Consider the following 13,364-nt stretch of genomic DNA (forward strand, 5'->3'; position numbering starts at 1 on the left):
TCGCAATTAACGGGATAATTTGACACTTCTAATGTAAACAAAAACTTTTTTGAAAACAATGTGATGTGCACAATGTTATTTTGGTAAACGCAGGAAGGGAAATATTCTTTTTTCAGCATACCTGACTATGTATAAACGTAGCCATAGAGAGGAGAGAAAGAGACACACACAGAAAAGACAGACATGCACAAAAGAGAAGAGAAGAGACAGAATAAGAGACAGGAGAGAAGCAGAAGAGAGAGACACACAGAAAAGAGAGAAAGCTAGAAAAAGGGAGAAGAGGAAAGAAACAGGAGCGAGGGACACACAGGAAAGAAACATTTAGACAAAAGTAGTAAGAGAGAGAGAGAGGAGAGAGGTAGACATGTGGTAAAAATGTTAGAAACAAGAGAGAGAAGAGAGAAACATACACAGAAAAACAGGAGAGACACACACACACACACAGACAAGAGTGAGAATTAGAAAGAGACGAAACAGAAGAGAAAAAAGAGAAAGGCAACACAGAAAAGAGAGTTCGAGACATAAGAGAGGGAGAAGAGAGACATACTGAGAAAAGCGAGAGATTTGACATCAAAGAGGGAGAAGACAGAAAGAAAAGGGAGCGAGAGTTAGAGACAGGAGAGAAAGAGAGGAAGAGAGAGAGAAACACAAGAGGCAGAATAGAGAGAGAAAAGGGTGTGGAAAAAAGAGGAGAGGCGGAGGGAGAGGGGAGTCTTTGGAAATAGAGAAGTGTGTTAGTGGCGCGGCAGGTCCCAGTGGGAGAAAAACTTGCCTGGGAAAAAACAACATTGAGCTTCTGGAGATTGTTTTAATTCAAGTCAGTCTGAGTTCAAAATTTGAATAACACGGTAAACAGAGACATCACTGTCACAGCGGCACACAGACCTCGACATCCGCTTGTCTGCACAGAAATAGACAATAATTTAGTTTAATGCCATACTGTGGAATATTCAAGACGTCTTTATTGGCATATCTGAGCACAATTCTGAATACTGACAAACATATCTGATTCTCATGCTAATAAAAACAAAAACAAAAAAAGGTTTTTGTCAATATCGCACATCACCATTTATGACATTTAAAGCCCATGTACCCGATTCTTTCCTTGCATTTAAACAAATTTGTCTTGCCCCAGATATATTGTACAAGCTGCTATAGAAGTCAGTGGGTGTTTCTCAATACACGTATCAAGAATCTCAGATTTACCGGTCATTGCACAACGCATACTGGGAAGGATTTTCTGAAAAAGTGAGCATTCAAACCGCCATGTTTGATTTTACAGTGGGATGCGTCTATTGACAAAGCTGATCTTTTCTAGTTTTCTGAACGATATGACCATATCAGAACCAGAAACAAAAGTGATATTTTAGTTTTGGGATTCGAACATTGTAATTGTGTGGTTGTTGGGTGTCCTAATAGCGAAAAACGGCTCGAGAAATTTGTTTGCGAACTCCATAAATGCAAAAGGGAATCAGATGTGTGTGACTGCAAACTGGAGGCAGACACAAGCAGCAACACCCTATCCAGTTATTTTAATAGATCCATGCTTCAGACAAATCCACGTCATCAGAGCTCCACCAAGTGCTGCACCACATTTGACTGTTTGGCTGTTTTACTAAGGAGGCACGGGTGGATCCTTGGCTCCCTCCGTAGTGGTCACTCACTGGAACTTCAGCGGAAAAAATCAATTGGGCTGAGACAGAACGCAATGTAATCACAAACTGCTCCTGTTCAGCTGACAAGACACCTGCAACTTTCAAAAACATCAGATTTTGTGGTGATTTTTTTACATATTTTTAGATCATAAACTTTTTCTCAACTCAAAATCCTTCTGTTGTCTTAAAAAACACTTTATAATCGTTAGCTCCGGTTACACTCTAGCTTCTCTTGCTCTGACTGCATTCGCGTGAAGGAGAAAAGAGCACTACTGCGCGTGCTCGGCCCACAGCCACCTGAAGTACCTCACCGGGCTAAAGGCGAATCTGGAATCATGCACCATTGAGCTCGACCCATTGACTTGAATGGGCGGCCATTTTGAAACCCCCGGGTTTGGTCCTAAGTGGTTCAGAAGTCGAGGATCCTGGCTATTGGGAAACACCCAATAGAAGTCTTCTGAGTGCTGTCTGCATCTAATTATTAAGTTTTATTGTTCATGAAGTGTGTGTTGGCATGCTAGCTGTTGTCAGCTTTACCATTAATGCATCACTTTGGTCTCTGAAAATGATGTGCTTTTAAACTCTTGCGCTGAATGCAAAAGGTAAGTGAGGATTTTTTTAGAACACTACAAACTATTCAAAATTAACAAGTCCTATTTTTAAGGCAAACCTAGTCTGCAAAATTGACTTTTTTTTTTAGAGCTTTCAGCCATCTTACAGTTGTATCCCATCACCATTTAACCGCTCAAAGTTGTATTTGGAGTTATCCGTGCATGTTTGCGTAACCTTTACTCGCTTATTTTCAGATGCCATATTGCCATCGACTCCCCTTTTCCTGCTCTGTACTTACTTTGTTCTCTGTGATATACATAGGATTCAGCGGCTGATCTGCAGTTCACTAGGTTGATCTGCAGTTATCCATCAGAGTTGCCGTCTCTTTGTTGTGATGATGTTTACAGTGACAGTTGTTCGCATTGGGCACCACAGTTTTCTAACTTAGAGATCAGCTGACTGGTTTCTTTTATTGCATCACTTTTGTTTTTAAGTACAGCTCTGTTAAGTCGCGTTTTGGCTGAAATATTACAGAACTAGCAGAGTTGAAGTGCTAGACCCAAGGGTGGAACTGTTTCTCAGCCTGAACGCGACTGGCTTTTTTCCACCAGCTCAGATAAAACCACTAAAGTTCAACAAGTTCAAGCAGTACTCCTCTCCGATGCTCTAGACCTTCTCCTTGACACATCACAAACCTGCAAGAGACCAACGATATCACGAGAGCGGACCTTATCTACTTGGATTGCCCTGCACCAATTGGCTCCACAAACTAAAAAAATAAAACATAACCATAAACCAGGTCAACAAATCTGTAATCTGACAGTTAAATTACCCATAATAGTGTTTTTACTTCATCATTAACATACCTGGAGTTGTGTTTTGTTCCATTCACACATGTTAAACACACAAACCCTTCATATGTAGGTAGTTCTCTCGGACAGAAAACACTTGTGATGTCATGTGGTAATACAGGAAGTGCTCCACTGTGTCGTTAAACTCCTCACACCTTCAGTAGAATAATTTGGATAATTTCAGATTTGGAATTGCGAGGGTAAAACGTATTTGTTAACTTGAAAATTACTGCTTCATGACATCACAAGGTGGAGCAGAGCATTCTAAGCTTTGGAAATGTAGACATACTAATAATAAAGAGTTACTCAAATATGTGTGAATGAAACAAAACAACTCCAGTCAATTTTTTTTTACTGACTTTTTTTTTAAATTGACTTCAGGAAAAACAAATGCATCCTCACAATGACCTCTGCATCAGTGGAGAAGAGGCAAATTTTAAAGGGCCCATCTCATGCAAAATCAACTTTTCAGAGCTTTCTACCTTCTAACAGTGATGTGTGGGCCTTGTACATGTAGCCGAAGTGGTTTTTAGATTGATTCGGCGTTTTTTACCAAATTGCAGCATGTTTCTGCCACCCTCCCACATGACAACGAACTAAAACCTGCTACAACGATGATGCGGCAGCTACACCTATGACGCGTTTGACGTAGTAGAAAGCGCTTCACACCTCCCCTCCCCCACTCCACCGCCTCCGCCTCGCCTCCACCCCACATTGGCTGACAATTCCCACATGAACACCTAAACAAAACAACAGCATAAGCTCATTGTTCTACACTGCAGTGTACACGATATAATAAGTTTATCTACTAGTGTTTATTAATACTTTACCAATTAGTAATATTCAGCTGATGTTGACGCGGTGGTTGCGCTTCGTGCACCTCCAAGTCCTCATCCGATTCCGGGTCCAACACATGTGGCTGAACGCGCTGTATCACCATGGTGAATATAAGTTTATTTCTACCACTATCAGGGTGCACGTCTGTCTCCCCCTCCCTCCCTGAAATGGACGGAGGAAGGGCGGCTCACTCAGAGCCTACGTCACGTTTGGAGGGCGGAGCCTGTGCTTTCTCAGGGCGGGCGGGGGATGAGCAATAGTCGGCCTTTCACAGTTCCTGGTCTGTGACTGTCTCCAAGAAATCAGTAAGATTTCATATTGTGTAATGGATGTTCCAAAACCCAAATTGTGCTTGTCTATGTGCAGAAGATACAATGTGAAAAGAGTTATTTTGCATGAGATGGGCCCTTTAAGTTCATGGATGTGCAGACCAGTGAGGACCTGACCTGGAGTGTAAACACCGCCAGCATTATAAAACGCGCCCAGCAGAGACTGTTTTTTTTTTTTTTTTTCTTGCGAACACTCTGTCAGAATGGGTTCTCCCAGAAGCTGCTGACCAACCTCTAGTGGTGTACCATCGAAAGCGTTCTGACATACTGCTGCACATCACAGTCCAGACCCTGCACAGCTGTGGGCTCCCCTCTCTCGTACCTGGACACCATCTACTCTTCATGTCGCACAGACACAGATAAAATAGCCCAATTCATCAGCCGATTTTACTTTGTTTCACTTCGTAGAAACCGTCTGACCTCACAGTGTTAGAATTAGTTTGCTCGACGGTAGGCGGGTACTTTTTATTATTTAACCAGTTGCTGCTCTTTGGTAGGTACATATGTAATGTGCCGCGAATGGGATATTAAGCTTTTCCCAAATCTATAGGAAGAAGGGCAATAACAATAACATCTTTCCCCTTGATAAAATTCACCAAACATTCTCGTTATTCCAGCTTTAAATCCTCGATCTCCAGAATCGTTGACAATACAGAATATATGACTCTTCACTGATTGGCTGGTGCCCGAGCTCGCACTTCCGGGGTATTTGCGAACCATCAATTTTATTTTGATTCCTGACCTAGTCGCTGGAGAGAAATGAAATTGAGCAGAGGCACTAGGTGGCGCCAGCCTGGCTACAGATAAAAGGCCTGAAGGGATTAATCTGTTTATTTATTTAATGTTTTTATTGTAATGGATGTGAGAATGTGTCTATATTTAATCATTTTTTACTGTTACAGATTTGCTCTGTCAAAGTTCCGTTGAATTTTGTACAATGACAATAAATCTAAATCTAAAAAAATAAATAAAAATTGTGTAATGTAGGACCTTTAAACTATAAATTCCACCACAGAATCCTCACCTGTCTTCCAGCTCAAGATATTAAACTTTTAGATTACACTAGCAAGCAGCAGATTTCTTTTTCATTTGTACCAAAATAACTACGTAACACCGCTGAATCCTACTTGTATCACCTATTAAGAAAAGTAAACAGGAGAACGTAGTACAGAGCAGAGGGCTTATACCATGGCGGTAAAACTGAGGGTTGATCAGCAAAATGGCGTCTGGAAAATAAGTGATTAAAGATTGCTCAAACATGCACGAATGACTCCAAATACAACTTCGAGAGGGTAAATGAGAAGGAGAAACAAAGCTCTGAAAAGTCGATTTTGCATAATGGGTCTGTTTTAACACCGAGTTTCATGAGATTTTTCCAGTCTTATCAGTGCACAAACTATTCTTGTAAATATTTCATTGAGTTGAAAGTGATAAGGAACATCCAAAATCAACATGCAAACTCCACCCAGAAAGTTCTCTCTACTGATCTTGTTCACGCAGTATGGCACTAAAAATAAACACTGACTGTTTATTTGTATGAAACATTTACCCTCAAACGATTCCACACACACAAAAACAAGCTGTTCACCGACTATTTTACAAGCCGCTGCACAAAAGTAGCCTTGTTTACATCTCGAAAAAACACTCGCATTATTACTAAAGAAAGCCAATGGAAAGAACAAAGCGGTTATGTAAAGCAATAATTATTAGGCTGATATGACAGGGAAGAAGAGCTAGTCCCCAGAAAACGGTTCATGTAAATGAGTTCGACTTCAAAGTGAGTCGGGGGCTGGGAGACGCCGAGCTCCGAGCCATTTAAAGAGGTTTGCGGTAACATTTTGGGTTTAATCCCTGTGCAGTCCCAATGCAAACACAGTAAACCCACTTAGTTCCAGTGCTGTATTGATTATCGCAGACTGAGGGATGGCAGGGGACAAAACAATCAGTCATACCAAGCGGCGGTAAAATGACAATAACAAACTCGTGCACTGGGCGCTGTTCAAACGCTATTGGCTGAGAACACAGACGTCTGGATTTGGCGCAGCTGTGATCAGAGTTAAAGCAGGGAGTCGACTTGGTAATACGTATCTGCTTTAGGGTGCCAGGTTATCGGGGGAAAAAACTGGAATTGTGTTTTGTGCCTTTGTATGAATTTTTATGAACTAGACAGACTTTGATTACAGACACATTTGTGATTAACAGCGCTGTGCTTGATTTTGCTTGATCCTAAAAACATGAAAAACAGAACTAGTTCATGGTTTGCAGTGGTCCAAAAGTATTCCTCACTTGCCTTAGCTTCCCAGCCACACACTTCCTTTTTTGCAGATAAGAAAATGCTTATCATATGCAGACTTATGTTAGTCAGACTAGCACCAACTTTCATTTCTCTCCAGCGACTAGGTCAGGAATCAGAGTCCACTAGACCGTTTGGAAGAACCACAGAAGTGCGTGTCCAGGCACCAGCCAATCAGCGAAGAGCCATACATTCTGCATTGGCAACGATTCCCGATATCGAGGATTTAAAGCCGGAACAAAGAGAATGTTTGGTGAATTTTATCAAGGGGAAAGACGTTATTGCCCTTCTTCCTATGGGGTTTGGGAAAAGCTTAATTTACCGGTTAACAGATGGGATCAAGTCATTGTTTTGCAAGTCTCAAGTAAGTCTCATGTCTTTCACCTCAAGTCCGAGTCAAGTCCCAATTCAAATACAGGCAAGTCCAAGTCGAATCTCAAGGCACTGGCCCATTAGTCCAAGTCAAGTCCAAGTTATCTGCTTTGAGCTTCAAGTCATTTCAAGTCTTTAAACCAAAGTACCAAATATAGTTTAGATTTTTGCAATTTATATGAATTTTAATCTAAATTGTACTTAAGAAGTCATGGCATATGAGTATTTATAAAAGAGTTGTAGATATGCTATTTTTCCATCCATCCATCCATCTATTTTCTTCCACTTATCCGGGGCCGGGTCGCGGGTGCAGCAGTCTAAGCAGGGACTCCCAGACTTCCTTCATCCCAGACACGTCCTCCAGCTCCTCCAGGGGATCCCCGAGGCGTTCCCAGGCCAGCCGAGAGACATGGTCCCCTCCAGTGTGTCCTGGGTCTTCCTCGGGGCCTCCTTCCGGTGGGCTATTTTTTCCTTTTTAAATGTTTTGACAAAAGTGCGAATTATTACGCTCAGAACAGAAAGAATTAAGAGTGCTTAATAAAAGTTAATTTGTAAACCATTTTAAGTATCAAGTCTCAAGGCTCAAGTCCAAGTCGAGTCCCAAGTCTTAGTCCATTCTATTAAGTGAAGTCTCAAGTCCAAAAAATAGTGTGACTCAAGTCTGACTCGAGTCCAAGTCACAACTCGCAAGTCACCACCACTGCCAGTTAGCCCTGTTAGCGGTGCAATACAAATGTCACGACCAAATAACAGTGATTGGTTAAATAAAATAAATAAAGTACCCACCTACCTTTGAGCGAACAAATTCCAATTCAGACTTATGTAGCTGCTTATGCACAATACTTGATTAGCTCAAAAAATTATAATATCATGACAAAGTCCAATATTTTTGTCACTCATTTCAGAAAGCCTTATATTATATAGACTCATGACACACATAGTGAAATATTTCAATTTATTTCTTGACATTTTTTATGATTGTAGCTTACAGATAATGAAAAACAAAATTGATTGTCTAAGAAAATGGTAATATTACATTAGCAATTCTAAATATTTCAAAACAGAAGTGTCAGGCTTCTGAGAATTATGTTAATTTCTATGCCTTCGATACTTGGATGGGCCTCATTTGGCATGAATCACTGCATCAACGCACCGTGGCTTGGAGGAGATCACCCTGTGGCACTGCTCAGGTGGAATGGAAGCCCAGGTTGCTTTGATAGCGACCTTGAGATCATCTGCATTGTTGGCTCTGGTGTCTCTCTTCTTCCTCTTGACAATATCTCAGAGAATCTGTGGGGTTCAGGTCAGGCAAATCAAGCACAGTAACATTATGGTCACTGAGTCATCTTTTGGTACCTTTGGCTGTGTAGCTCCCACAAATTCTTGAGTGAATTTTGCTTGACAGTCATCTCAAGGCTGGTGCACAATTTCCTAACACATTTTTTTTTCTTCCACTCAAGTTTATATGAATATGGTTGGATACAGCACTCTGTGAACTACCAGCTTCTTTAGCAATGACCTTTTGTGGCTGTGACTGTCTTCCGGATATCTGTCCAGTCAACAGCCTTTCCCATGCTTGTGTAGCCCTCTGACCCGGACTGAGAAACCATTTAAAGCCTCAGAAAACCTTTGTAGGTGTTTTGAGCTAATTAGCTCTTTAGGGTGTGACATCATGGCTTCCCAGTGTTGAACTTTTTCACAGTTCAATTTTTTGAGATGAATTTTGGGTTTTCATCATCTGTAAGCCATAATCATAAAAATTCAAGAAATATACTCTTGAAATAGTTCACTTTATGTAGCACAAGTCTATATAATATATTGGTTTGACTTTATAAAATGAGACTTTTTCATGATATTAAACATTTTTTGAGCTGGTCTGGTATTGTGTATAAGCAGTTAAGTAAATCTGAAATAAAAACTTGAAAGCTTCACTCTGTGTGCCATGAGTCTATATAATATACAAGTTTGGCTTTCTGAAATGAACGACAAAAATATTTCACTTTTTCATGATATTTTAATGGACTATAATATCTACAAGGCAAATTTTGTTTCTGTTTGGTTTCTGGACTTCAAAATTGCACAGAAGAAGTCTGGATCCCTACCTATGACACAACAAACAAAAGTTATAACATATTTAACAGCTCAAAAAGTTATTTTTGCATGTATGTCTTTTGGCATCATATTATGCAATTAATGAAATCTGTGTCCGAAATGTTAGTATTTGTTAGATTAAAGTTACATACCAACTCTTTAAAATAATTTAGCAGTTTCTTTGACAAGTATGTTAATAAGCATTAAAGGACTATCTAATCTGACATCTTTTTAGCAAGGACTAACAGTTCCCTCGGTGTGACCTAACCCTACAGAAGACTGCTCTAATTACACATTGTGAGTAGAGTTTAGCAGCTTGTCAGGCAGGTTCAATTCACCCCGCATCCCTGTAATCATCCATTGTCCTGTCTGGAAAACCGTATTATCCCTGTTATTATGATATCTCTCCCTATCATGTGTCACATTGGTCCTTCTTGCCAGCACAGACAGAGGACAGAACATTTCACAGCTCCACAAATCCATCGCAGCAGGTGGGAAGTGTGCAGTGAGGCGTGCTGCCAGAGTCGTGCCTTCGAGGGGCGCCACCACAACTGCCAATGACCACCGCCACCCGTCCCCCTCTCTCCTCCATCACAGCCCAGAACGGTGACACGGCTCCGGGCAAGCCGAGCCGTCATCTAACTGCTACTGTCTCCAGGCTCGCGATAACAAAAGGAGTCTTTGTCAGCTGCTCCATCAATCAGGTGTGGGCCATAATCACCTCATGATGGAACACTTGCAGGAATAAGTGGCTGCCAGACTCTAGAAATACAGCGACGTAAATGTGCAAATAGAGTGTGAGCTGGAGGGATAACCACAACGGAGGGTGGCATCTGGCTGACAGGGTCGTTCTGGGTCCTGCGTCCAACTTTGAGAGTTCAAATCTGGGGCAAAGACGCAGATGCCCTTTGAATAGCTTTTGAGGTTATAGAGGTTGAAGATTTTGTGTGTGTTGGGGTTGCTACATGTTTAAATAGCTGTATTAATTGTGTTTAAATACTACTTTTTGATAGTGCACCTTTAAACTATGTACATTTTCTGGTCTTTATGGCTACGTTCAGACTGCAGCCTGAAGTGAGCCAAATCCGATTGTTTGGCCCCTATGTGACCTGTATCTGATCTTTTAATGACAGTCTTAACGACACAGATCCGATGTTTTCAAATGCGACCCAAGCCACTTGGATATGTGCTCCTGAAACCGATACATATCCGATCTTTTGACATGCGACTTCAGTCTGAACGGCCAAAGCGCATTCATTCAACCTACATGTCATCAACAAGCCACAAATGTCACTATTCTGCGCTGAAGTAGGTGAAAATTGTTAATGAATTCTGTGTCACTGAAGTGAAGCACATCGCCACTCACCACTCTTGGTTACGTTTCCACATCCACACGTTCCTTTCAACGGACGTCGCAGCCACTGCCCCACAAACGTCATGGCCAAAAACCTCGTCCTTCTCCTTCTCAATCTCCTCCTTATAACAAGTTGTACATGTTCGGGCTCCGGTACGAGAGAAATTTTAAAATCGCCAGGTGCTCAATGCTCGTGTCCATGTTTGGACAACTTCCGTAAACACAGAGCACGCTCGCTGAGGTTGACATCATCGTGTCCTCCAGTGTGCATGCGGGACACTTTTGGGCAATTGGAAATGTGAACAACCTCGCAAAAACATCAGATTTCAAAAAAAAATCTGAATTGAGCGTTAAGCCCTGCAGTCTGAACGTAGCCTTTGTCTCCATGGGGATGTTATTGCTCAGCCTTATATATTTCACACATGGACTGTATAAAGAAGTGGGCAAAGGGAGTGTGACGTCACCCATAACATTCCGCTCCAGTCAAATGAAGCTTGTGGTTATAGTAGCGAAGGTCCATATTAGGAATATGAATTTATCCATCCATTTTCATCCCCTTATCCTGGGCTGGGTCATGGGGAAACTCATTTCGACCACTTGTATCTTGTCCTTTCGGTCATTACTCAGAGCTCATGATCATAGGTGAGAGGAGGAACTCAGATTGAGCGGTAAATCGAGAGGGCTCAGCTCCCTCTTCACCACAACGGTCCAATACAGCGACCGCATCACTGCCGATGTCTGTCAATCTCACGCTCCATCCTCCCCTCACTCCAGAACAGGAGCAGATTAATACAAACATTTTAAAACCAAAATGAGAGAGGGGTGTCAGTTTTTCAATCTAAAGTCAGTTCATGCCGACGGAGCTGGAGTCACGCTCATGCTCACTTCTACTTGGAACGCAGCGGCTCGTGGGTGAGGTACGCCTATTTATATACATGAGAAAATTGTATCTTGAAGTGTTGAGCTGCTCTAAAGGCTAAAAAAAAAAAGAGTTCTATTGTCCATACTCAGGAAATGCATGGTTAAAATGCTAGTTACTGCCAACATTACCATGATGGCAAAACTCTATTCCGGCCAGTGAAAGTTGTTGAAAGCACTCATTGCAGTGAATAGTTACAATGGTTAGAGCACATAAAGTAAAACCGTTTAAAATGAACCAGCAGGGGGGACTACTCTAAAAGGCTGGTGCCACTTTCAGTAGTCTGATGTGGAATATAAAAAGGTTGAAATGACCAGTTAGCAGGATATGAGGATAGAATATAATGTCATGTACTGGAAGTGGGTAAGTACCTGATATCATTGTAGTAACATCTTTTTCTAGAGAACCAGGATCATATAGCCATGAGTATCTAGATAGAACAAACTTCAAAATCTTTACAAAAAGGGTATACAGAATGCAGTATTAAAAAACATTCAGGATTTTTTTAAGAAATTGAAATCAAGTGCAACCTGGTCCCAACTCAAAAGTTTTTTTTATTTATAAAATGAGAGCACAAATTTCACTTTTAATCATTTTTCTTAGAATCAAACAGGGAGATTTTGACTGGATTTATTTCTGAAGGCCACTGGGTCTGTGCTCACCATGCAAACTCAGCTATTTTAAGTCCTTGAGTGTGTTTATCCAGATTTAAGAGTCTCTGAGGTTCTCACTGCAGATTACAAATATTAACATCCACAGCTCTGCAAAACCAAATGACCTGTCAAACTTGATTCCATTGTGTAAGGTAAAAACTCATGGTTTTCGAGTTAACCCTTTATTTCCTCGTGTGAATGCGGTGCCTTTAAATTCTTAAGTGTTTACATTTTGATCTACATAAAGGTCAGTACTCCCCAAAGAAATTTTAAAGTGAGACCGGTCACCCTTTCTAACCGAGTAGTCCAAAAAATCTAAATGTTTATCAAGCTGGTAGTGCAGATGCTCCAAATTCTCTAAATCTACACAATGTGGGGTTCAGTTATCTTAGATTTGTAAAGAGACTGGCAATGACAACTACAGAGAAAACCATAACCACAATTACAGATACACAACAAATGCTTTAGCAGAAAAAGAACAGTGTGTATTTCAAAGTTTGTTTTTGTTGTTTTTTTTAAATCTCAATGGTTTACTGTGATCTGCTGAATGATTTCAATAACCCATCCATTTTTTTCAATACTGTCCATGTCTTTCCTTATGTGCACTTGTTTAAACCGTTCATTTCCACTCAATTCATCAATATCACTAGATTGTCATTTACTTAGTGTTAGACGCGTCAGTTTTATGGTTTCAGGCCCGACCCAACTAAAACAGTGTTTGAGATTTCAGATAAAATTAAAAATCCAATCTCAATGAAAAAGGAAAATCCCTCATTTGTCCTGCCTCCCTGCTGGGGAGTAGACGGCCATCGGATCAGAAACTTCCAAACGTGGCATCCAGTCCACGGAGAGCAGTCCATGGAAAAATCTCCCAACAAAATCAGCCTGCACAATAGACTGCAGTGCAATGGTTTAATTTGCAAAATAAAATGATAATTAATCTGCATTACTTGGCTTTATACTTCCCAAGTAATCAAGCATGTCACTATCAAATAAACTCTTGTCTTGTTTAAGTTCATATTTATTTTGGATAATTATACATGCATTTACATTTAAATCTAAAAATAAAATAAGAGCACGCATTAAACCAGGCCAGTGAAAAAGTAAATGTACAAACTGAACTCACACTGAGTCCACAGCGTCACCCCACATTTACCGTATTTTCTGGGGGATTAGACGCGCTCTTAAGCCTCTAACCGCATCAAAAAATGACCGCACACCCCACAATCCAGAGCGCCCTATACACAAATCCATTCGGGTGTCCTGGCACGACTTCAGTAAACTACAAAGCCGCACCACCCGCAGCGCACGCAAACACACACGGAGCAGACAGCGACCGCTCAGCGAAACACACCCACAGACACATTCATCGCTCCACGCAGATGAGGAACGGAACGAAGGAACGAACCGAAAAAGAGAGTCCAATGTGCCTTTCTGAGCCACAACTGAACAACTGGG

The sequence above is a fragment of the Boleophthalmus pectinirostris genome, unplaced genomic scaffold (assembly GCF_026225935.1).
Source record: "Boleophthalmus pectinirostris isolate CB_2022bp ecotype Guang Dong unplaced genomic scaffold, ASM2622593v1 HiC_scaffold_23, whole genome shotgun sequence".
Classification (NCBI taxonomy): domain Eukaryota; kingdom Metazoa; phylum Chordata; class Actinopteri; order Gobiiformes; family Gobiidae; genus Boleophthalmus; species Boleophthalmus pectinirostris.